The sequence below is a fragment of the Macaca nemestrina genome, chromosome 10 (genome assembly GCF_043159975.1).
Source record: "Macaca nemestrina isolate mMacNem1 chromosome 10, mMacNem.hap1, whole genome shotgun sequence".
Classification (NCBI taxonomy): domain Eukaryota; kingdom Metazoa; phylum Chordata; class Mammalia; order Primates; family Cercopithecidae; genus Macaca; species Macaca nemestrina.
Genome location: NC_092134.1, coordinates 17,916,333 through 17,939,484, shown reverse-complemented (window position 1 = coordinate 17,939,484; position 23,152 = coordinate 17,916,333). Strand labels below are relative to the sequence as shown.

The following is a 23,152-nucleotide window of genomic DNA, read 5'->3' as shown; positions in this document are numbered from 1 at the left end:
GGATGGTCTCGATCTCCTGACCTCGTGATCCGCCCGTCTCGGCCTCCCAAAGTGCTGGGATTACAGGCTTGAGCCACCGCGCCCGGCCTCTTTGCCTGTTTCTTAATCAGGTTATTAATTTCCTTGAGTTCTAGGAGCTTCTTATATATTTTGAGTATTAATCCTTTATCAGACATACAATTTGAAAATATTTTCTCCTATTCTGTAGGTCATCTTTCCACTCTATTGATTGTTCTCTTTGCTGTACATAAGCTTTTTAGTTTGAGGTAATCCTATTTGTTAATTTTTGCTTCTGTTGCCTGTGATTTGGGGGTCATATAAACACAATAAAATACTCTTAAGCATTTTAAAAAAAGGCAGTCCTGTCATTTGTGACAACATGGATGAACCTCAAAGACATTTTGCTAAGTGAAATAAGCCAGACACAGAAAGACAAATTCTTCATGATCTTACTTTTATATGAAAACTGAAAAAGAGTGAAACTCATAGAAGCAGAGAGTGGAATGGTGGTTACCAAGAGCTGGGGGCAGGAGAGATGTTTGCCAGAGGACACAAAATTTCAGTTAAAGAGGAGGAAGAAGTTCAGGATATCTATTGTACACAAGGTGACTATAGTTACTAACAGTGTACTGTAATCTTGAAAACTGCTAACAGAGTAGATTTTACATGTTCTTATTACACAAAAAAGCTCTCATCACACACAGAAATGAGAGATAATGAATATACTAATTAGACTGAGTTAGCTACCCCACAGTTTATATATATATATATCAAAACATATTTATGTTATATACTATATATATATTCAATTTTTATTTGTTGATTAAAAAATAATTAATTTTTTAAAATTCCTTGTCTATTTAAGCCACTGAAGCTGTGTGTTCCATTACTTGCAGCTCAATGTATTCCTAACTGATACAAATGAATTTTCCAGCCAGTATAATATGCAATGTGGCTATAAGAAGCCAGTCAAAAGACCCTAGAAACTTCTCACTGAAATTCTGGTTCAAGAACCAACAGGATTCACAGCACCCGGAAGCTGGTTAGAAATATAGAGTCTCAGGTCCCACCCTGGACCTCCTAACAAAATTTACATTTTAATAAGTTCTCCAAATATTCATTCCACAATAATAAAAATTTAGAAACACTTCTGTAGAAAATCCTCAGGGAACAGTTAGATTTTCTAACCTTTTGATTTACGGACACTTGTCTGAAAATGCTCTAAAGATGCAAAATCAGAACCTATCCGTGCAAGCAGATTTTTTTTTTTTTTTTTTTTTTTTTGATGCTTGCTGGACTTCATTCTGAGCCTCGTAAGGCAACCAGAATTTGCTGTTAGCAGCTCTCCAAAGTGGTTGCAAGATTACCCAACACCCAGAAAAGAAGCCTAAACATCCATCCCTTGATAAACACATCCAGGCCCTGAAAAGTTCAAGCTCTGTGTTGGGTCTTGACCTCTGAAATATTTATACACAGTGATGCACCTTCCAGATAACATCTCCTGGAATCTGCTTAGCAGCCAGGCTGCAACAGGGAGTGAGTTAATAAATGCTCTTGTTGTCTATAATTCAGCAAGAAAGCTTTTGCTAAGCCCCCAGACACAGCTAAGAATAGCTAGGTTCCTTCTCGTCTTTGAGAGCTCCAAGTTCAAAAATAAGTTTCCCGCTCCTCTCCTGCCTCTGCTAGACTATGCTGTAGAAGCTCTCAGAGTTGGTGCTACCCTGGCCCATGCCCAAGAATACCTTTGTTTGTTGGAATGGATTCAGCTCTTGGCTGATTTCTTCCTTGTACCACTCCTTGCCAGACTAGTTCAATCTTGGGTCATTCCTGTTTGGGTTTCTTGATTAACTCCAAGTCTCCCAGGGAAAGGAAGAGAAAAAAAGCTTTGTTAGAGCAACAGGGCCCATGAGTCACACCAGCCTAGGCTTGTCTTTTTTCTCCAAGCAGACCTTCCAGAAGACCTATCTTCGTTCCTCTACTTTGAGAGTTCTACTTTTCTCCATGGATTCTAAAACTGGGTTTTCTCTTCTGTCCCCTGACTAAGGGAGAGTCTGAAGAGCAGGTTCTTTAGAATGTAACATGCCAAAAATCAAATCCCTGCTTGGCCTCTAACCAACTGTGGGACCAGGAGTAAGCGACTTGAGCTTCCCAAGCTTCAGTGTCCATGGTGGTAATGACGTGCACTCATGGCTCATGCCAAGAATTTTGTGCATATCCACTAGAATATGTGTCCTGAGAGGGTAAGGTTTCTCCCTAAGTTGCCTACTGGTATATCTTTGGTGTCTCTGTCCATCCCTGATCCATTGAAGTTACTCAATAAATACATTTTTTATGGGTGGGGGTAACTGATTCTTACAACAATCCTATAAGGTAGATGCTATAACTCTTCCCATTTTTCAGATGTTGAAACCAAGGTTCCGAATGGTGAAGTCAGTTGTTCAAGATCACACAGCTTACATGTGACAGAGTCAAGATTAGGACACAAACCTGCCTGCCTTCAAAGCCTATTCCAGCCATCCTAAGGAGCTATAGATATTAGATACTGAAGTCAATATGCATAACACACTTCACACACGGTAGGTAGTCAATAAATACCGTCTCCCTCTTCCTCTTGATCTCTCATACCATCTTCTCTCACCAATCCTGTTTTTTACTCCCCCATCTTTCCCCAAACTCTACTTCAAGTTGGAAAACATTGAAGAACAAACAAAAAAATTTCCTTGACTTGGCCTCCTCAGGTCCCACCAACTGATAGGAAGCAGACATTCAAACTCAAGGGAAGGGAAGGAGGGCATATTCATCCCCAGTGACACTCCCAATGACAAGGACAGTTCTGCTTGAGACTTCAGTTTCCTGTTTTTTTAACCTCTACCTTTCTATCACAGCCGAGTTGTGTCATGTCAACATATTGTGATCATTCTTTAAGTGAGGTGTGTACACTAGCTGTTTGTGAAAATTCAGGTTCCTGGGCCTTGCCCCCAACCTACTTAGTTCAAATTTCTGGGAGCAGGGTCCCAGCGTGTTCATTTTTAATGATCTCCCTGAGTGGTTCCTAGGCACACTGAAGTCTGGAAACTCCTGACACAGAACTTTGGCAAGTGGGAGAGGAAAAGCAAGCGCTTCCTCAACCTGAGCACATAAAACTCTGCACTCCAAGTGAGCTCGGGAAGCTGAGTTCCTGTGGGGGATGGCTTCTCATGTCTCTTATCCACTGTGCACCCTTGGGATCATCCCCTCATTTGCTACTGGAGACAGATATTGTAGCTCTGCCTGGCTCCGGCACCCCTGAATTCATGCGTGTTCTGCATCATGTTCCACTCTGTTCCAACTGTCCCTGGGTGTAGCTTTGCCTTAGAGCAGTAAGTGTTCCCCAACTTTTTCAGCATCAGGACTGGTTTCATGGAAGACAATTTTTTCCATGGATTGTGGGTTGGTGGTTTTGGGATAAACTGTTCCACCTCATATCATCAGGCATTAGTTAGATTCTCAAAAGGAGCATGCAACCTAGATCCCTCACATGCACAGTTCACGCTAGGGTTCACGCTCCTATGTGAATCTAATGACGCTGCTGATCTAACAAGAGAGGGAGCTCAGGTGGTTATGCTCCCTCATCTGCTGCTCACCTCCTGCTGTGTGTTTCAGTTCCTGAGAGGCCACAGACCAGTACCAGTCCACGGCCTGAGGGCTGGGGATCCCTGCCCTACAGCATACAGTGCTGCCTCTAGCTTTCAATGAGGAAATACAATTTCCACTGAGCAGAAGAATTTAACATATTAGTCAAAGGGAGAAGTTAACATATTAATCACTGAGATAAATAAATACTACAAAAAAAAAAAAGAGAGAAAGGAATAAAGGAAGGCAGGGAAGGAGGGAGGGAGGGGAAAAAGTAGTCATTCACAGCCATGAACATGCCATGAGGTTCCTAGGGAGTGAAACACACACACACATACACACAAGCACTTGCACACACGTTTGTGTTGCTATTTCATTATCTTTCATTCATTTTTCCAAGTCCCTTCAACATCAACCTTATCACAGTTTTCTTTTTGGGGACCTGGGCATGTCTCTGAACGGCTCTGTGTCTCTGGAGCCGTAAAATTGGGATAATAACCCTACTTTTTCTGTCCCCAAAATGTTGTGAAATAATTTAGGTGTGGCTGCTTTCTTTGAAAAGACTGGAGAGCTGTGCAAGTATCACAGGTTATTATGATCATTACCGGTTTCCAGGGCCCCTGAGATGCCCATGCCAAAGTACCCCAAGGCTCTCTAATGAACATACATGAACCCGTTCTATAGCTGGACAAGCTGATTCAGTCTGAGCTTTGGCAGCGCGACCCAGTGAACAGTAGAACAAGTTGAAGACATCAGACAAGGCTCCTGGCCTCTGCTTGTGGATGCTGTTGTGTTTTGCCTGTAAGTCAACATACTTTTGTGAAGGAAACAAGGGGAAGTGGGTCATAAAAGTTCAGGACCTTTGCTCCTGGAAGCACTGAGCACTACTTCTTCCAGAAAGGTCCTTTGTTGATTCTAGGCACTAATAGGATCAATTGACCTCATGGTAGTCCAGGATTTGGGGTCATAAGCTCCCCTTGGATCTGATAAAATACTGAGTCAAGGTCCCCTGCTTCCATCAGGGAACAGACGATGTCTGTTGCTTTAAATGCTATATCCCTGAGTTCTGCCCAGGGACCTGACACATAGTACGTGCTCAATAAATGTTTGTGGAATAAATAAGTGATTGAATAAATGAATGAACAAAAGAATAAATAAATTTCCTCGTGGGACGCTAGATAAACAGGATACGTTCTCTATGTCTCCTCTCCACACCCACAGCCAATGTTGACAGATTCCCATCCTGTGAGTCCGGATGCAGTCTCAGTTCTTGTGGCAGCCACTTCCAATTATTTATTCAGCAACTATCAATCCAGGGCCTCAACGGTGCAAGGCACTGTTCTGGACACTATGGAACATGGCATTGGATAAAAAGCCAGCTCTCTACCCCGTAGCTGTTTTTATTCTACAGATTTGGCGGAAGAAATGAAACTGATTTATCACCCACAGTTGCCAGAGTAGGAGTCTTTTCAGAGTCCTCCTCCCCAGGGATCAAGTGTTGTTTTTCTCATACAATGGGAACATCATTCTCTGCTCACATCCCATGCTTGATCAGTTGCTAGGTCCTATATACACAGATCCTAAAATATTCCTAATATATTTTGAATCCGGTCACCTCCCCTAATCACCACTCCCTAGACCGGAATAACATCGATACTTCCTGGGCAACTGCAGTGGTCTCACCCCCACCATCCTCCAACTTATTATTCATGCAATGGCCTTAGCTCAGCACCTGACACACAGGGCTTTTGATAAACGCTACTTAGTGTTTTGTTTTTACAGCAGGGGATCAATACAAGGTAGCCCAATACTACAGTTTCTGCAATTATCACTGAGACAAAGCACATGGAGAGGCTGAACACATAGACTGTGGAGTCAGACTTCCAGCACCCAAATAGGTATTTGCCATTTACTCATTGTGCATTTTTAACCCTACCCTCTCTGCGTCTCAGTTTCTTCATCCACAAAATAGAGATAAAAATGAGCTGACTGCTAAATGTACGCACATTAATATATGTAAAGGGTTTAGACCAGTTTGAGGCACATAGTAAACACTCTATAAGTGTTATCCATTCTTGATTTTTTTTAACATGGCAAAATGTAGAAGAGCAATTATGTAGGATACTTAGCACTCTTGTTTCTGAACAAATATTGCTATTTAACATATGTATTTGTTATATATATATGTTTAACAATATATATACATATATTAACACATATATTTGTTAGGCCATTTCACATGTTTTAATGAATCACTCACACACAGAATACGTTGGGTACTTCTAGCTATGATGGGCAAATTCTATGAGGACATGGCTCCCGAATGCATTTCCCACCACGGGGGGAAGACAACACACGCTGGAGTGCTCTCCCTTTTAATCACAAGAAAGACAAAATGGTAAAGTTGCTTCACGCTTACCCTCAGCAAGCCTGCCAAATATTTAAACTTCCCCTTCCATTCACAAGCATCCAGGCCCCTGACAATTCTCTGCCTGCTGATGATCTTCACCTGCACCCACTGGCCGATACATCCTGGTTGAACTCCCCCAAACCCCCATTTCCCCAACCACTCTTTTCTTCTCTTTCACTATTCCCAAATTCTCTGTCAGTCTCTGTTAATTTTCATTGAAGAAAAAAAAAAAGTTACTTCCTAAAATGTTCAAAAGTCTTTCCTCGGTTTGTTATTAAAGCAATTATCTAGCATAACAAACCGAAATTGCAAAAAGTATTCTAATGGGAAACAAATGCTCCTGACAAGGAACCGACTGGGCTCAGAATCTTTATTGAAAAATGAGGGGAAGGTGATTAGTGGGGAAAGGCAGGGGAGGAAAGATTTTCCACCTGGCCTTGGACAGTACATCAAAAGGCCGTCAGAAGGATGCTATTTATAATCATTATTGCTATGTCTTAGAGGGCTGTGGGTCTGCCATCCCTGCTGACTCCCCCCACAGTCCCGTTTCTGCATGTAGCCTAGTTCACACAGCAGCCACCTTGTAGAGCCGGACGACGTGGGGCCATGTCCTGAAGAAAACTTGCAGCCAAGTGTGGTGGCTCACACCTGTAATCCCAGCAGAGGGTGGGAGGCAGAGGTGGGTGGATCACCTAAGGTCAGGAGTTTGAGACAAGCCTGGCTGACATGGTGAAACCCCGTCTCTACTAAAAATACAAAAATTAGCTGAGCATGGTGGCATGCACCTGTAATCCCAGCTACTTGGGAGGCTAAGGCAGAAGAGTAGCTAGAACCTGGGAGGCGGAGGTTGAAGTAAGCTGAGATCGCACCATTGCACTTCAGCCTGGGAGACAGAGCAAGACTCCATCTCAAAAAGAAAAAAAAAAAAAAAAAAAGAAAAGAAAAGAAAAAAGAAAACTTGCATGGTTTGAGGTCCATGTGCCACAGCCAGATGCGTTCCCATGTGCCTTCATTCCATCCCTAACATCTTTCCAACCTCACCTCAACCTTCCAATAGGTCATGGCCAACAGCAAAACCCAACACCTAGAACAGCTGCTGAACTTCCCAGATGCCCAGTGAAGTTCTGATTTTCTGTGATATGGACTGGAATCGTGTGAATATCACAGGAAAGAAGGCTAGGAGAAAACACATTCATTCCACAAACATTTATCAGGCATGTATGATGTGTATATGGGTGGAAATAAAAGAGCCACAGAGTTTTCTTCAAGTGTGGACACCAGTATGGAAGACAGGTAGAATTTTGGGCCAACTCCCATTGATTGGTCACTATGACCTGAAACCATGACTTGAGAAGATTCTGATCTCAGAAGGAAGTGATTCTCTGATTGACGATGGACGCCTGTCACAGGCACAATATCAAGAAATGGGAGCACACAGCATATTTGACTAAGCTTGCCTAGTGCCGCTCTTCTCAAACTGGAATGTGCATGCTAATTAACTGGGATCTTGCTAAATTACAGATTCTGAAATAGCAGGTCTGAGGTGGGGCCTGAGGTTTAGTATTTCTAGCAAGATCCCAGGAGGTGCTGATGCTGCTGGGCCACAGAAGTGTCCGGTAGGAACTATCAATAAAATCATCATGTTCTCAGATCTGTCATTCACATGGTCAAATAACTTTATCTAAATAATTGCACTGGAGAACAAGGAATTCCAGGGTACATTCTGAAAGGGCGATTCAAGATCTGGTCTTTGAGTTTTCCAAAATCAAAGGTGGTGGTTCAGTCAGCTCGGACTTGGAACAGGTGTTTCCATGGATTGTCTGGGAGCAAATGAAGGCTCCCATAGGGTTTCAGGCTCGGCTCAGAACTCCATCCAGAAGTTCAGATGTTTCTCCAAATCAACTCCAAGGCATCTGTCTGTCTCTGGGGGCCTCCTAGGAACTCTGTCTAAAGCTCCAGAAGACTGCATTCCTGGTGAACCTTTGGGCAGCACCACCTCCTTCTTGGCTGAACAGATGATCACTTCAAAGTTCTCCTTTCTTGTGGTATTTTAGTACCTCTGGCCTTGGCCAGAAACCATCAACCCAGAGGCGTATGAAAGTGAAAAAGAAGAGAAAAGAGAAAACATCATGTATTAACTCCCCCACTCACACCTAAATATTGTCAAAGTGTTTTGTTTGGACCAAGTTTGAGTTTGGGTGAAGATCCAATGAGACCTTATAGAGTTTGTTAACTCTTGTGCTATTTCCCCAGTTACATCCTCTTATAACAGCTGGAGCAAAAATTACCCATCAGATAGATGGTGTCATATTTAAAATCTTCCAGCTGCTCAAAGAACACCTTCTAGCCATGCAGTGAGAGGGATGACACAATGCACAGGAGACCTATGCTTGGTGGACAGACATACCTCCCCTGAGCAGGGTTGTATAGAAAAGAGTTAAAGAGCAGATGACTTGGAAATCACATTTTGGTTTTGAGATGCCAGCTTCACCACTGAAGTACTCCATCTCATACTCTCTCCTGCTCATGGACTATAGTCAAGCTATACTATCCATGTTTCTCTTCGTCTAAGCTTATTCCCACCCCACTGTTTTTGCACCTGCTATTCCTTCCACTTAGAAGGATCTTCCACAAATCTTTAAATGGTTGCCTCCCATGACTTGAGTTGCACCTCATCTACCACCTCTACAGAGAGGTCTTAACGGATCATACCAGCTAAAGGAGTCCACACCACCTCTGGCCATTTTTAAGCACATTGCCCTAATTAATTTATTACACAGCTCTACTCTCTGTCTGAATTTGAATGACAGTTTTTAAAATTTGTTTATATGTTCATTGTCTGCATTTTCCTCTAGAATATAAGCTCCATGAGGGTAGGAATTTGTCTTCTGTTTGCTGGGGTATTTTTATACATCTTGAAGAATTTCTGACACGTAGAATGTACTCAATATATATTTATTATTGCTATTGAATAAATGATCTCCCTGACTAGAGTGATGGGTTTAGGGCTGATCATATGATTTCACCAGGGTGACGTGATTTTGGCAGGGCCAAAACTTTTCGGGCTTTTTCTCTGGAGTTAATGGAAAGAGAAGTCACTTTCCACTGGCTGCACTAGAGGAATGTGGGTGTTGAGCTATCAGAAGACATTTCACCTACTGGGTGAAGAAAGCCTGCCCAAGAGATGCTTGAGCCATGACCACAAAATGTAGATGATGTCTGTAACTAGAAATATCTACCTTTGGCATCTTCAGCTACAGTGACTCTATATCCTCCAGTTCCTCCTCCCCCTATTCAACCATCATGCAGAAAGCTTAAACTGCAATGGGTGTCTGTCATTCACAATGGATGCAGTCTAAGCAACCCATGTGGGATTGTGGCTAGAACTACATTAGGTCCTGCTTCTACCACTTCCTAGCTAGAGGACCCCGTAGCAAGTTGAATGCTAGTCCCCCTAAAACGTGTTCACCATGTAGCATTTGGGAAAAGGCCCTTTGCAGATATAATTACAGATCCCCACAGGAGATCATTGTAAATTATTCAGGTAGGCCCTACATCCAATGATAGCGTCTTTATAGGAGAAATACAAAGGCAAATTGGAGAGACACTGAAGAGAAGGCCATGCGAAGACAGTGACAGAGATTGGCGTGATGCAGACACAAGCCAAAGAATGTCTGGAGCCCCAGAAGTTGGAAGGGGCAAGGGATGGCTTCTCTCCTGGAGGTTTTGGGGGATGTGCAGTTCTTCTGACACCTTGATTTTGGCCCACTGATACTTATTCCAGACTTCTTGCCTCTAGAACTGTGAGGAAACACAACATTTTTGTTGTTTTAAGCCACCAAGCTTGTAGTAAATTGGTACGGCAGCCACAGAAAACTAATACAGTTCCCCAAACTCTCCCCTGTTTCAATTTGCTTTTCAGGAAAAGTAAAACACCAATTTCTGCCCAGTTTTCATCAAAGAAGGAATCAAATGGAAATAAAATTAACCTGGGCCCAAATCACAGCTCTGTCACTCACTGGCTGTGTGACCTCCAACAGCTCTTGTTTTCTGAGTCATGGTTTTATAACTTGTGAAATGGGTGCATTCATAACCCTCTCCCCATACAATTTTCAGAAAGGATTAAATGCAGTAATACATGTAAAGTTTTCTGTGCAGTGCCTGGTACATCATAGATGCTCACTGAATTACCAAACTATTCCGGCCATTATATACGTTTCATATACGTGCATTTGCTTTGTATCGTAGGGGAGTCACTGTCAAAGAAAGCCTTGAACTATTATTTCAGGAAACTTTTTGAAATGTCTGTGAATAGGATATTGACATTCTTAGATCAGTGATTTTCAAATGTCATAATTAATTGCTGATAAATTAATCCGAAAGATAGTTCAATGCAGAGATCACTGGATTCCATCAGACTCTTCTTAACTGGGAATTCAAGAAGTAGGGCTGTGAACCTGGATTTTAAACAAGCAGAGCAACATGTGGAAGCCATTCTTTTAAGATTATAATTCCTATTATTATTACTTTGAAAACAGTTGCTGAAAATGTGCCGGACACAGCCTACCCCAGTGAGTGGTGTCCGAGAAGCTGGACCCTAGTCTCCTCTCTCACTCCAAGCCTCTGCAGCCAACCACACGGTGCAATGGAGGGCTCAGCTGGAGAGAGCCTCTCCCCAAGGTGGTTCACACTGGGACCATATTCGGGGAGTCAGCAAGAGTTTTCTCCAACTCCCACAGACCTTGTGATGTGGTGTTCCCTGTCGGGTGAGGCAGAGGGAACATGTGTGAGGAACACACATCATAAACAATGGAATCCATAAATCTTGGGTATGTTGTCTGGTTCCTTAATTCCAGTTGCAGAACAACAGTCAGGACCAGGAATTGCAGGCAGATCTGCAGGCCGCCCCAATCTGCCTTCTGAAGGCCAGTTGCTGTAGAGAGAAGCTCATGTTTTCAAAAGCTTTTTAACTATCTGTGATTTATCGCCTTAACTATTTTTTTTAATGGAAGACGCAGAAACTAAATAATTTAAAAGAGAGTCTCTAACATTCTTGCCTGTAGTCTTAGGAAGCACAGGCCTTGGGTGATGCTCAGCAAGTTTGTGAAAACTCCAACTGTTTTCCGAGGCAAACTTCTTTTGAGTTTTTTGGTTTTTGGTGATGAGACATCCACTTTGTTTTTTTTAATTTCAGTAGTTTTTGGGGTACAGGTGGTTTTTCATTACATAGGTAAGTTCTTTAGTAGTGACTTCTGAGACTTTAGGACACCCATCACTGAAGCAGTGTACACTGTTCCCAGTAGGTAGTCTTTTATCCTTCACCCCCTCCCAAACTTCTCCCCCAAGTCCTCAAAGTCTATTATACCACTCTTACACCTTTGTGTCCTCATAGCTTAGCTCCCACTTATAAGAGAGAACACACCATATTTGGTTTTCCATTCCTGAGTTACTTCACTTAGAGTAATGGCCTCCAGCTCCATCCAAGTTGCTATAAAAGACATTATTTCATTGCTTTTTATGGCTGAATCATATTCCATGGTGTATATATACCACATTTTCCTTATCCGCTCGTTGATTGATGGACACTTAGCGTGGTTGCGTATCTGTGCAATTGTGAATTGTGCTGCTATTAACATGTGTGTGCATGTGCCCTCTTTATATAATGACTTCCTTTCCTTTGGATAACTACCCAGTACTGGGATTGCTGGATCAAATAGTAGCTCTACTTTCATTTCTTTAAGAAGTCTCCATACTGTTTTCCATAGTGACTGTGCTAATTTACAATCCCACTTGCAGTGTAAAAGTGTTCCCTGTTCACCACATGCATGCAAGGTAAACTGTTTGGAAGGAAAGCTGTTCCCTGAGTTCAGATTCTGCTTCTATGTTATCTGCATTTACTTGTTTTCTGGCATTCACAGAGCGGAGCTAAGAATACCGTAATGTATTTCCGGTACCTACATCTCTACGAAAAAAAAAAAAAAAAAAAAAACCTAAAGAAACACTGAGACAATGCTATGTTTCAGGAACAACAGGAAGTTTGTATACCCTTAGCCTGCATCATTCATTTGTATGCCAGATCTCTGAAAGGAGTTTGTAAAACCTGTTTGACTGAGCTCCTGGTACTGGGGCCTGCAGATGGGGAGAAAGGGAAGGATTCCAACCCCAACCTCAGGACTAGATTCAGTGTGTGGGTTCCGGTGCTGACTGGCTGACTTGAATCCTGGTTCCCTCACTTCCTCGGTAAATGCACCTCAGTTATGTCATCTGTAAAATGGGCACAGGTACCCTTACCTCTCACTTAGGGTAGCTGTGGGAGTTGAAAAGAGCTAGTTGAGCATGCAATTAAGTTCTACAGATTTTAGCTAGTAGCACTATCTTGGGAAGTTTTCCTAATTTCTCTAGGAAGGCTAGACTTGTGGCTAATTCTTCCCGACTCACAGGAGTGTGGTACGGTACTGATGAGACAGCACCTGTTCTGTGTGTAGCATAGAGCCTTAGCAGGTACTGAACCAAAGTCAGGTGTGTGTTTTCCCATGAATGGGCAGAAGTGGAGCTTGCAAATACTTTTTTGCAAGAAGTAGCCATTATCACTGAGTTGCTAACGAGTTAAAGAGAAAAGAATCCCCATTACTGAATAGAGAGACATTACACTCAATAACCAATGAGTCAGGGTACTGTATGGGTGTAATGATTGGGGGACTACATGACAGATAAATTCTACAGCGAACCCAGCAACCCAGAGCATCAGGCCGCACTTTTCCATGCCAGGGTGCCATCTTCTCAGGCTGCAGAGACACAAGAAGATGCTGTTCTCACAGTGCCAGATCACAGTCCTTGCTGGAAGGGTCTATTAGCACCACGAACTTGCTCTGTTCTAACAGCCTGTGCTTATCCTTCTCTAGTGATGATTTAATGCTTCAAGCCTCTGAGATCAGGGCCAAAAATAAAATGGTGGGGAAATCAGACACAGCGCTAGACACCAGCAATATATGTAGGAAACAGGAGCATTTGTTCTGTCCATTTTCAAGAGTTTTTTTTTTTTTTTTTTTTTCTTTATGACCTTATGGCACGTGGTTGAGACATGGAAGCTTCCAGGAGATTCCAGGGTGGAATAAAGGTGTTTCCATAAGTAACGCCACAAATATAATTCATTTTACTATTGATCACTGGGAATATGGCAGTGAACAGAACAGACAAAACATCCTTGCCCCCTTGGAGCTGGCATTCCAGTGGGGTGGAGGGTTTGGGCCAAAGAACAACAAAAGATGAAATGGCATTTGTCTCCACTGTGTTCTTCTCTAATGACAGGCACTAGGTGAAGTTCTGCTGATGATTGTGTAAACTGAGCCTCTTGCACAATCCCAGTGCAAATCACACTGTGGACGATGTCAGTGGCCCTCCCTAGAGTCATCCATCACCTAACCTGTTTGACTGTAAACTACAGCCCTAAAGATACAGGGTAGGAGCTAGTGTTGGGTTATACTGAGATGAATACCCAGTGCCTCAAATGAGAAACGAAAACATACATAGAACAAAAGGTGCTACCGGTGGGCCCTGCTCTCCGCTTGCATTGGTCTGAGTATCTAACAACAACTGCAGCATCCATCATCTACTGGGAAGTGACAGTGTATCACAGCCTGTGTCAGGTCACACAGATAACAGGAATTAGAATCAAGTCATCATGATTAAGCAATTAAAGAGACTCTCTTATTAAACAAAGACCATGGCTAAATATTGAAATTGGGAAAAGGGCTTTTCCTCTCATGTCCTTTGGTTCTACCATTTTTTTTTTTTTTTTAAGAGAGATGGGGTCTCTTTATGTTGACCAGGCTGGACTCAAACTCCTGGCCTCAAGCCCTCCTCCCGCCTGAGCCTCCAGAGTAGCTGGGACTACAGGTGTGTGCCACTATGCCTGTCTTAGTCCCACTTTTAATTCTCCTAGAAACATTTCCACCCTACCTCCTCTCCCTTTCTCCTTCCCTCCTCTCTCTCCCTCTCAAATTCTCCCCATACTCAAACCTACCTCATATGCTGTTTCCAACATGAAACAAAAGCCCCAGTGATGCATAAAACAAACCCTTGTGCATGTCACTCATCCTTGGATTTTTGTAACATCCTCTGCTGGTACCTGAAATCCAGTGGAGGCTCAAAGACTCTTTTTAGTTTGAGAGAATAACAAGCAGAGAACTTTTTTGGAACATGTCTTATCCAATTATGTATTTTTTTTAAAACCCAAGACTTTGAATTATGATTCTAGATACTGATATTTATATTTTTTCAGCCCCAAGTTTCTTGTATCATTAGAACTAAGTTTAGTTCTAACAGAGTCTCAAACTGACAGCAGCGTACCCACAGTAGAAGTGTCCTGCTCTCTCATGTATAAATCTGAAGGGAAGAAATCTAGAGCTAATGGGAGACTTCTGCAGGTCAAGTCCCCAGAGGCCAAGGTTCCTTCCAGATTTTGGCCCTGCCTTCCTTAGGATGTGGCCCAGGTTCATGTAATCAAAGTTGACTGCCAGGACTGTCACCATGCTAGTCACCTTCCAACCAGCAGGAAGGAGAAAGAAACAACAAATGAAAACAAACAAATAAATAAACAAGGGTCTGAGCTAGCTGTCTTTTTAGGAAAGATCTTATAATGTACTGGCCAAAGCTTAGCCATATGGCCAAATCTAGTGACAAGGGAGGCCGTAGTCTTTATTCTCAGGGACTATATGTCTAACTCAAATGGTGTATATGTGCTTTTTCGTGTTTTCTGTTCTGATTCTTCCTTCTCTGAAATGAGGAAGCTAGTCTGGCTAGGAACTTGCCATGAGGGTATAGCAGCAGGAACCCTCATTTATATCCCAAACCAAGCCCTCATTTATATCCCAAACCTAGCTCTGGTAGAAAGCTCAGTGTTTGGTGCCATTGAATGTTGGCTAGGTTATTCATTTGTATCAGTTATTAATAAAGCAGTGGCCTGCTTCCTGCTTGGCGGGTAATCCTTATGTGAAGAGCTCCCTCTGTTAGGACCCTTTAAGGGAGAAGAGGTGAATGGCAAAGCATCATGATCTCAAGCTTTGCACCATTAGCCCATAATTGAAACCTCATCCCCACCTCTAATCGGCCCTACATTGTGTAAGGTGCCGTATAGAGCTGCTGTCATTCATTCATCACAAAATCCGCATATGATTTTGTTATCCCCACGTTACAGAAGAGGAAGCAGAGATGCTGAAGGTAGACTGTTTTTGTCAAGCTCACTGTGCTCTCTCAGAAGAGGCAGACCCCAGGCTCCAAAGTCAGTCTCTTGACTTCAGCCACTAATTTAACTCCAGCTACATTTTATCCCCTCTTCTCTCATTTTGCCCTTGTTTTAACTTCTTCATGAAATTACATATTTTTTTTTTGCATTTCTTTTAATCTCACTTTATTGTTCTTGTTTTTATTGTCATTTTTATAATCCCATTAAATTCTTACCAGAGCAATGAAAAACATGAATTGTCCCGTATAATTATGGATGCCTATGTCTTCCCCACTGAACTCTGAGTTCTCTGAATTCCGTGACTGGGCCTTTCTTTCTGCAACCTCGGTACCTCCTCCAAGCCTTGACACATGGTTGGCCCTCAGTCCATACTGGAAAGAAGGACACAGTTCCACCTCCTCCTCCTTCTCCAGACCTAGCCAGCAAGTTGGAATTCCAGTCCCTGGTGGGCCAGTCATTGGTTTGTTGAGCAATCTCTGGCTGGTCGAGGATGGGTTTTCTTTGATCTGTCTGGGTGATCTTCGGGGACTAATGAAGCCAAGCTGGGCCAGCAGATTTGGTCAGCATCTGGGACCATGGTCCCATATGGTAATTGGAACATGATTCCAGAGGAACTGTGTCCATCATGCTTGGACCTATCATTTCATTATGCTGACTGAGCTTCCAGAATATTGCAACCCCTGACTTATCACACCATGTCTGTGTGTGGGAGAGTCTTTCATCATTGTTTCCCATGGTGTCCAGTCTGGGTATCTCAAAATAACTTGCCTTTATTGGCTGTTGTTCAATAAGTCTTAATCTGTACTCATTCATTTGATCTTGGCAATAACCTCTTGAGCTAGAAACTAATATTATCTGCCTGTTATGGAGGAGAAGACCAACCCATGTAATGAAGGCCGTTAGCTTTCTCAAGGGCACACAGTGGCAGAGCTGTGGCTCAAATTCCAGTGTTCCAGCGCCAGAACCCGGACTCTTAACCACTGCACTATATGGAGGCAACCAAAACACGGTAGCCACACAGGTGTAGAGCATACTGTCGTGGTCAGCATGCTTCCTCGCAATGTAACATTGACCATATGGGAGGCACAAATGACCAACATGTGGGGCTTTCTTGACCAGTGTTGTGCTACTCTGAAATGATAGAAGATGTGAAGTTGGTAGTCAACTGTAGTGTTTTGACTTAGACACACTCAGGTCTGGATTTTAGCTCTGTAACTGGATGAGGTACATCTTTCAAGCTATCTCTCCACCTTCTAATGCCACCTTAACTGAGTCCTTCACCCACAGTGATCAATCCAGGCCATATTTTATCATATGACCCCATCCACCCACAGCCTTAGATATGTGACTAGGATTAAACACTTGACAGAAGGTAAGCCAATAGAAATTTTGTGCCCAGGATTCTGAAAGGGAGAGTTGCTCTATTTATCTATTTAGATGTCTTTTTTTTTTTTTTTTTTGGACAGGGTCTTGTTCTGTCACACAAGCTGTGGAGTGCAGCGACGTAATCACAGCTCATGGCAGCCTCAAACTTCTGAGCTCAAGGGATCTTCCTGCCTCATCCCCCTGAAGAGCTGGGACCACAGGTACAAACCACAATGTCCACCTAATCTTGTTATTATTTATAGTGACAGGATCTTGCTATGTTGCCCAGGCTGGTCCTAAACTCCTGGGCTCAAGTGATCCTCCTGCCTCACCCTCTCAAGGTGCTGGGATTACAGGCATGAGCCACTGTGTGTTTCTTTTTTTGTGTTTTAATCTTTGATATTAAAGTTGGCGGTGGTCATCTTTGATCACTCTATACATGAGAACAAGAAAGCTACGAAGCTAAGGGGCAGATAAGAGAGAAAACGTAAGTCACATTTTTCTAGCTGTTCATTCCTACCCCTTCCCAAAATCCACCTGCCTCTCTGTCTTTGGTAGACCATCTAGTGCTTTATTTTTCCATTGAGGTAGCCTCTGGATTTTATTACTTGTAACCGAAAAGACACAACCTATTTGCTCCACCGAGAACATAAGTTTCTCAGCTTTTTGCAATGTTAGCTCCTTATTTAATTCAGCTTTTAAAGTTTTGCCTCAAATCCACCATTTACATGGAGTTCTTAAAGCACTGTAGTTACTTAATAATATTTAACAGTGAATGGATAAATGAAATCTTACTAATACCTAATGTTACTTTGAGAAAATTCATTCACATCTCTTAACCTCAGTTTCCTCAACTGTGAAACAGAAGAATAGAGAGCCAACCTCAACAAGGCAGCTGCAGAGACTGAAAATAAGGTGTGCAAGGTGCCTGGCAGGGAGGAAGCACTCAGTGAACTGCAGCCAATGGTGACAATGGTGCTGCAGGCATCCCCAGGCATTAACTCCTGTCCCAGGTAATGTCCTCTTTCTACGTCTTGGCTTGAACCTCCAGCAGGGTAAGACTGTGGAAAAAGGAATAATCTGAAATTAGATTTGCCCCTATGATTCCCAAATCAGAATCTGTTTTCATTTGATGTCTCTATGCCCTGAGGAGAGCAGCTGTGCTGGGGATTAAATAAGAAGGACAGATCTGTCTTCTAAAGAAAGGAGAATTTTCCATACTGGTCTGTCAAGATATTTGCTTTCCCACTGTTTGTCTGGGTTGGATCCCAGATTTGCTGTCACACTGGCCTCTTCCCTTGCAATAATCAGAGATCATATTAAGCGTCCACTCATGGAATTGAGAAGAGAGAGAGAAACGCATTAGTGTCAAGATCTCCAGGGTGCATCTAAAATAAATATGATTCCTCTCTTCCCACTCCTCACACCATATGCGGGGGACACCCAGTGTTTATTTTTCAGCTGCGCCAGCCAGTCTGGAAGAGGATACCATGGAAATGGAAGAAAAAGGATCAGGGTGGTGTAACATATCACTGGGGGAAGTTTAGGGCCCATCACTCAACAAATAACAAGTCAACAACCCCTGTCGCTTGGATATCCCCTGTGAAAGCTGCATCACCCTGTTTCACAATAACTTTAATCTGACTGTGTAAATTCAAGAAGTTCCCATGGCTTGTAAATGACTGGCACAAAGTGGCCCGTTAAAATAATTCAGGCTCTTTGCAAAGCAAAAAAAAAAAAACTGGGGGCAGCTTTAAAATAAACCACACTGCATAAGTCACCAATAGGTTAGATGTTGGTGGAAACCAGCAAACTAAATCTAACTTATATTGTGAGGCCATACACAATTTTTTTTTTCTCTAATCAGCCTGCTTCCTCTCATGGGTGATTGGAGCTAATTTTTATCATGTGGTAGAAAAGACACAATGGCATTAACTTAATGTAGAGTTACCTTGTAGTACATTATGTAAATTTGGGCAAGTAATTTTTACGTGAAACTCAGATTGCCCATCTAGAAAATGAGAAAATTGGACAGCAGGTAGGAGAATATATATTTGGCTCACAGGTCATAACTCTCTATTGTCGCATCCACAACAGACATCACTGGTCAATCATTTTATTTATTTTTCCCATTGAACCCGGATGAGTTCTCAGGATCTATCTCAGCCGAGAGTTTCAGGGAGCCACTACCCACTGATAAAAGATAGACTTTGAGGCCAGGCGCGGTGGCTCAAGCCTGTAATCCCAGCACTTTGGGAGGCCGAGACGGGCGGATCACGAGGTCAGGAGTTCGAGACCATCCTGGCTAACACGGTGAAACCCCGTCTCTACTAAAAAATACAAAAAACTAGCCGGGCGAGGTGGTGGGCGCCTGTAGTCCCGGCTACTCGGGAGGCTGAGGCAGGAGAATGGCGTAAAAACCCGGGAGGCAGAGCTTGCAGTGAGCTGAGATCCGGCCACTGCACTCCAGCCTGGGCGACACAGCGAGACTCCGTCTCAAAAAAAAAAAAAAAAGATAGACTTTGAGAAGAAGCTTCTCTGTCATTCCTACAGCAGATGATTCTTGAACGTTCTTTGCATTGCACAAGCACTGTGTCATGTGGGCAATTGGACATACCACCTCCACCCTACATAAATTTGCAGAGGCACTTCTTACCTTCATATCTTCAACCAAACTCAGTAAAGCTGCCTTTGAAATAAGGTCATTAGGAGGTAAGATTTCCAAATAATAATTTGCACTCCAGTCTCAAGCTTTTTTTGTTTTTTTGTTTTTTAGTCGTCAAATTGCTCATCCTATGAAAGCTTCAGGAGGAGATGTAACTAATCGCATGGGAGAACAACATGGAGATGGTCTCAGAGCAATTCATAGGACAGTTCTGAATTGTCAAGATCTGCCTGGATCCAGAAGACCCGGAAGCTTTACCAAACTTATACATGAATTTCTCCACAGACCTCAGCTCAGCACTACCGACTTGGTAGTGACTTTTTTTTTTTTTTTTTTTTTTTTCAGATGACCAATTAAAGCATCAGTCTGCCTCTCCAAAGTTCTCAGAAAGAATATCAAAATTGTGGCTAGGTCTGAGAAAGTCTTTATACCATGTCATGGGATTGGTAAATCCATCGTAGCACTGGCTCATCCATCAAGGCTGACATATGGCAGGGTAACGCTTCCCTAAGCATTTCGCTTTGGTGAAAGAGAAACGCTGGTCCCTACGAGAAAAGAATATGAGACTGACCCAGAGTCCCATTCATGTTTGATGCTACTAGACACAGCTGTTCCTGGCTTCAGGGCATCTATCACATCCATGACCTTTTCTCCAGCAACCCCAGTGATAAAGTTGATGAAACTCGAATCCCCATAGAAGAACGGTGGCTGGCACTATACTTTGGGGACACAAGTTGTGAAACTCTCAGTGGCCCAACATCCAAATTTCTATTGTGCAGAATCTTCTCTCATTTTGGAAAATGCCTTACAAAGTTGGGATGTTGGGACAAGGCTCATGGTGATGACACAGGCAGGTTTTTTCTTGGAGTGGGGACAAATATTTTGAATCCTGCTTGCTTTTTATTTTGTCTAATGCACACATAAAACTCAGAGTGATGTTACCTGGGATATTGCACATCAAGCACTTAGCACAGTGTCTGGCAGGTGGAAAGGGCTCAGTAATGGGAGATACTGAGTGGATAATTACAATAACTTCTTAAGTAGGCTTCCTGCCTCTAACTTTAATCTTCTCTGTTCCTCCCTCTACTCTAAGCAAGAGTGAAGATGATGACGATGACGATGATGATGATAAGGGTAGTAATGGGTTTCCCGTTATCAAGCACCCACTGCGTGCCAGTAAGTGTTTGCTTGCACCACCTCGTTCAATCCTTTCAATGGTTATAAATATTATTATGCCGATGTGAACACTGCAGAGAAGGAGGTACAGAGAGGTTGTATTCACTTGCTAAAGTCTTGCAGCTTGTAACTGTATGAGCCAGGACTTGAACCCCACCCCTCCTCTCAAGCACTTTACTATGCTGTCTTTCATTCACCCATCCAATTATTATTTATTGAGGGCCTACTACACTCTTAGTAGACGGTCTACCCTGTTCAAGCCTGGTATAGACTGAGTGGTGTTAACTATAAGGTAGAAATTATCGTTACTAATTATTATTTTTATTTAGATAATTTTGCCTCATAAGGGAGGCTTAATGATTATATTTGTCCTGAAAAGTGAAGCCAGAGAGTATGATATGAAAGGATGGACACTGCATTAGGACCCATGAGTCCTGGTTTCTAGTTCCAGCTCTGATCCCCACTCACTGTGCTACATGAAGCAGGGCATTTCCCCAATCTGGGCTCCAGGTATCATGGGTTATCTCTCAACTCAGCTGTTACAGGTCCCCTTCCATCTAGAGGAGAGCATCGAAGCCAGGAAAAACTAAGCTTCCCTAAACCTGCAGTGCTTTTCTTTGTGGAGTCAAACTCCAAGTAGCAAATGTAACACCTTGATGCTGTGTAAATTGGCACATACACACAGCTTCCACATGGTGATGACTATCAAAACAAGCTTTTGCCTGCCCCACGGGGTCAGCCTCCCTTCTGAAAATCAAGCAGCTGACTGAGTCCAGGTCCAAGTCCCAGTGGGATTGAGAGCCCAGAGCAAAGCATGCACTTACATTCCATGATGATGATGCTCAGTGGTGAATGAACCAGCTTCTTGGCAGGAAGGAAGCTCCTACAGGTTGAGGTGATCCTCCTAGCAATGTGTTTATTTGACAGCCTAAGGCAGCAAAAATTCACAGAGAAGAGAAAAGAGAGAAGAAAAGGGCATAAAAGAAAGGTTATTTAAGAACATCAGGATCCTCTCTGGCCAGCCAAACACTCATAAAACTATAGCAGAAGATCATATAAACACATTGTGAAAAAATAAGGTAATCAGAGACTAAAAAGGTCCTAGAGAGGTATTAAGGCCAGGAAACATGTCCTTTCTCTATCTTAGTACTTAGGCTCATTAATTTTTATTTAATCTACTTGGCACATAATAAATACTCATGAAATATTTGTGAAATGAATGAACTACAGGAAGAAATCATTGTTGACTATGGCTGCCAATGACGGTGTCACAGGCTAAATGGGTTGTGGGAGATGAGTAGAATTTGAATTGCTAGAAAAAGAAAAGAATTCAGGAAGACCATCAATTTTAACAAAGGTCCCCATGAGAGAACAAACTTGACTTGCTCTGTTGGGATTTAAATTATTCAAACGAGGCTAGACTATTTTGCAGACAATTTCTCTGGAATTTTAGTGATTCAATATCATAAAGGTTGACTTCTTACTTGTGTTGTATGTCCAGCAGGTAATGTAAGGGGGCTCTGCTCCACATAGCCATTCAAGGATCCAGGCTGATGGCAGGATCCATTGACTACCTAGTCTTAGCTGCATCATCTGCAATATTAGTCCTCCATGGTCACCACAGAAGGGGAAGAGAGCTCATGGAGAACCCACATCTGATTTTGTGTGCTTTGGCATGTGAATGACATGTATTCCCTCTTCTCACAGCCCACTGGACAGAATTGGAGACATGGCTCCACCTGACTCTAGTAGACTGGGATATACAAAGAACCCATGGCTCTGCTTCATAGCAGTTATTAAAAGAGCAACCTGCTGGAGAGGTAAACACATTTTAGGTAAGGTAGAAACATAATTAAGTATTTGTAGCTTTGCTAGGACAATGCATGACCTAGAAGTATCTCCAATAACATAGGAAAATTCCTTCTATGGTGTGCTAACATTTGTCAATGTATTAAGAAAAGAAATCTTCATTCTTTGCATCTTTATGATTTCAAAGCTGTTAGAAAAGGACTCCAGTCTTTTGAGTCCATAGCCTCTTCTCAATTATATGTGAGTGAATTCAGGTGCCTGGAAAAATTTAATTCTTAGGACAGGAAGAGATTCTAAACTTACATAGAGCTGGGTCCAAATTCCAGCTCCACCACCCTCCTTGAGGCCCTTAATCTTTATCTCTGCATTCACTCATTCAGTTAATATTTACTATGCACTAGCGCATTAATCAAGAAAGATAAAAGGAGAATTTTCTGATGTAATTCTTATCCTCAGTAAGCTTTCAGACTATTGGATGACAACTAAATGAAATGGACTGATACAATTAATAATAATGTTGTTAAAATGTCTGTACTACCCAAAGCTATCTATAGTTTCAATACCATCCTATTAAAATCCCAATGGCATTTTTTTTGCAGAAATAGAAAACAAATTCTAAAATTCTTATGGAACCACAAGTTACCCAGAAACCAAAGCACTCATCACACCTTCCTAATTTGAAAATCTGTTTCAAAGCTACAGGCATTAAAACAATATAGCACTGGCATAAAGACAGACATGTAGACCAATGAAACAAATAGTGAGCCCGGGAATAAACTTGTGAATAAATAGTCAGTTGGTATTTGACAAGGGTCCCAAGAATACATATAGAGAAAGGGTATTCTGTCCAATAAATGGTGTTAGTAAAACT

General features: G+C 42.4%; 2 long non-coding RNA genes across 3 annotated transcripts in view; both read right to left on the bottom strand.

Moving 5' to 3' along the window:
• The window catches only part of LOC105495314 (uncharacterized), a 34,400-nt gene extending 28,695 nt beyond the window's left edge, over positions 1 to 5,705 (bottom strand). Inside the window, exon 1 of the long non-coding RNA XR_011608802.1 lies at positions 1,743 to 5,705. This is a non-coding gene — a long non-coding RNA (uncharacterized lncRNA). The remainder of the gene's footprint in view (positions 1 to 1,742) is intronic.
• An 11,119-nt stretch (positions 5,706 to 16,824) lies between these two features.
• The window catches only part of LOC105495307 (uncharacterized), a 28,547-nt gene continuing 22,219 nt past the window's right edge, over positions 16,825 to 23,152 (bottom strand). Inside the window, exons 3-4 of one of the 2 annotated variants that reach the window (XR_011608492.1) lie at positions 21,297 to 21,400; positions 16,825 to 17,692 (exon numbers count right to left, since the gene is read on the bottom strand). This is a non-coding gene — a long non-coding RNA (uncharacterized lncRNA). Of the gene's footprint in view, positions 17,693 to 19,716; positions 19,842 to 21,296; positions 21,401 to 23,152 lie in introns of those variants that run through there. The other variant, XR_011608493.1, reaches the window with a different exon arrangement.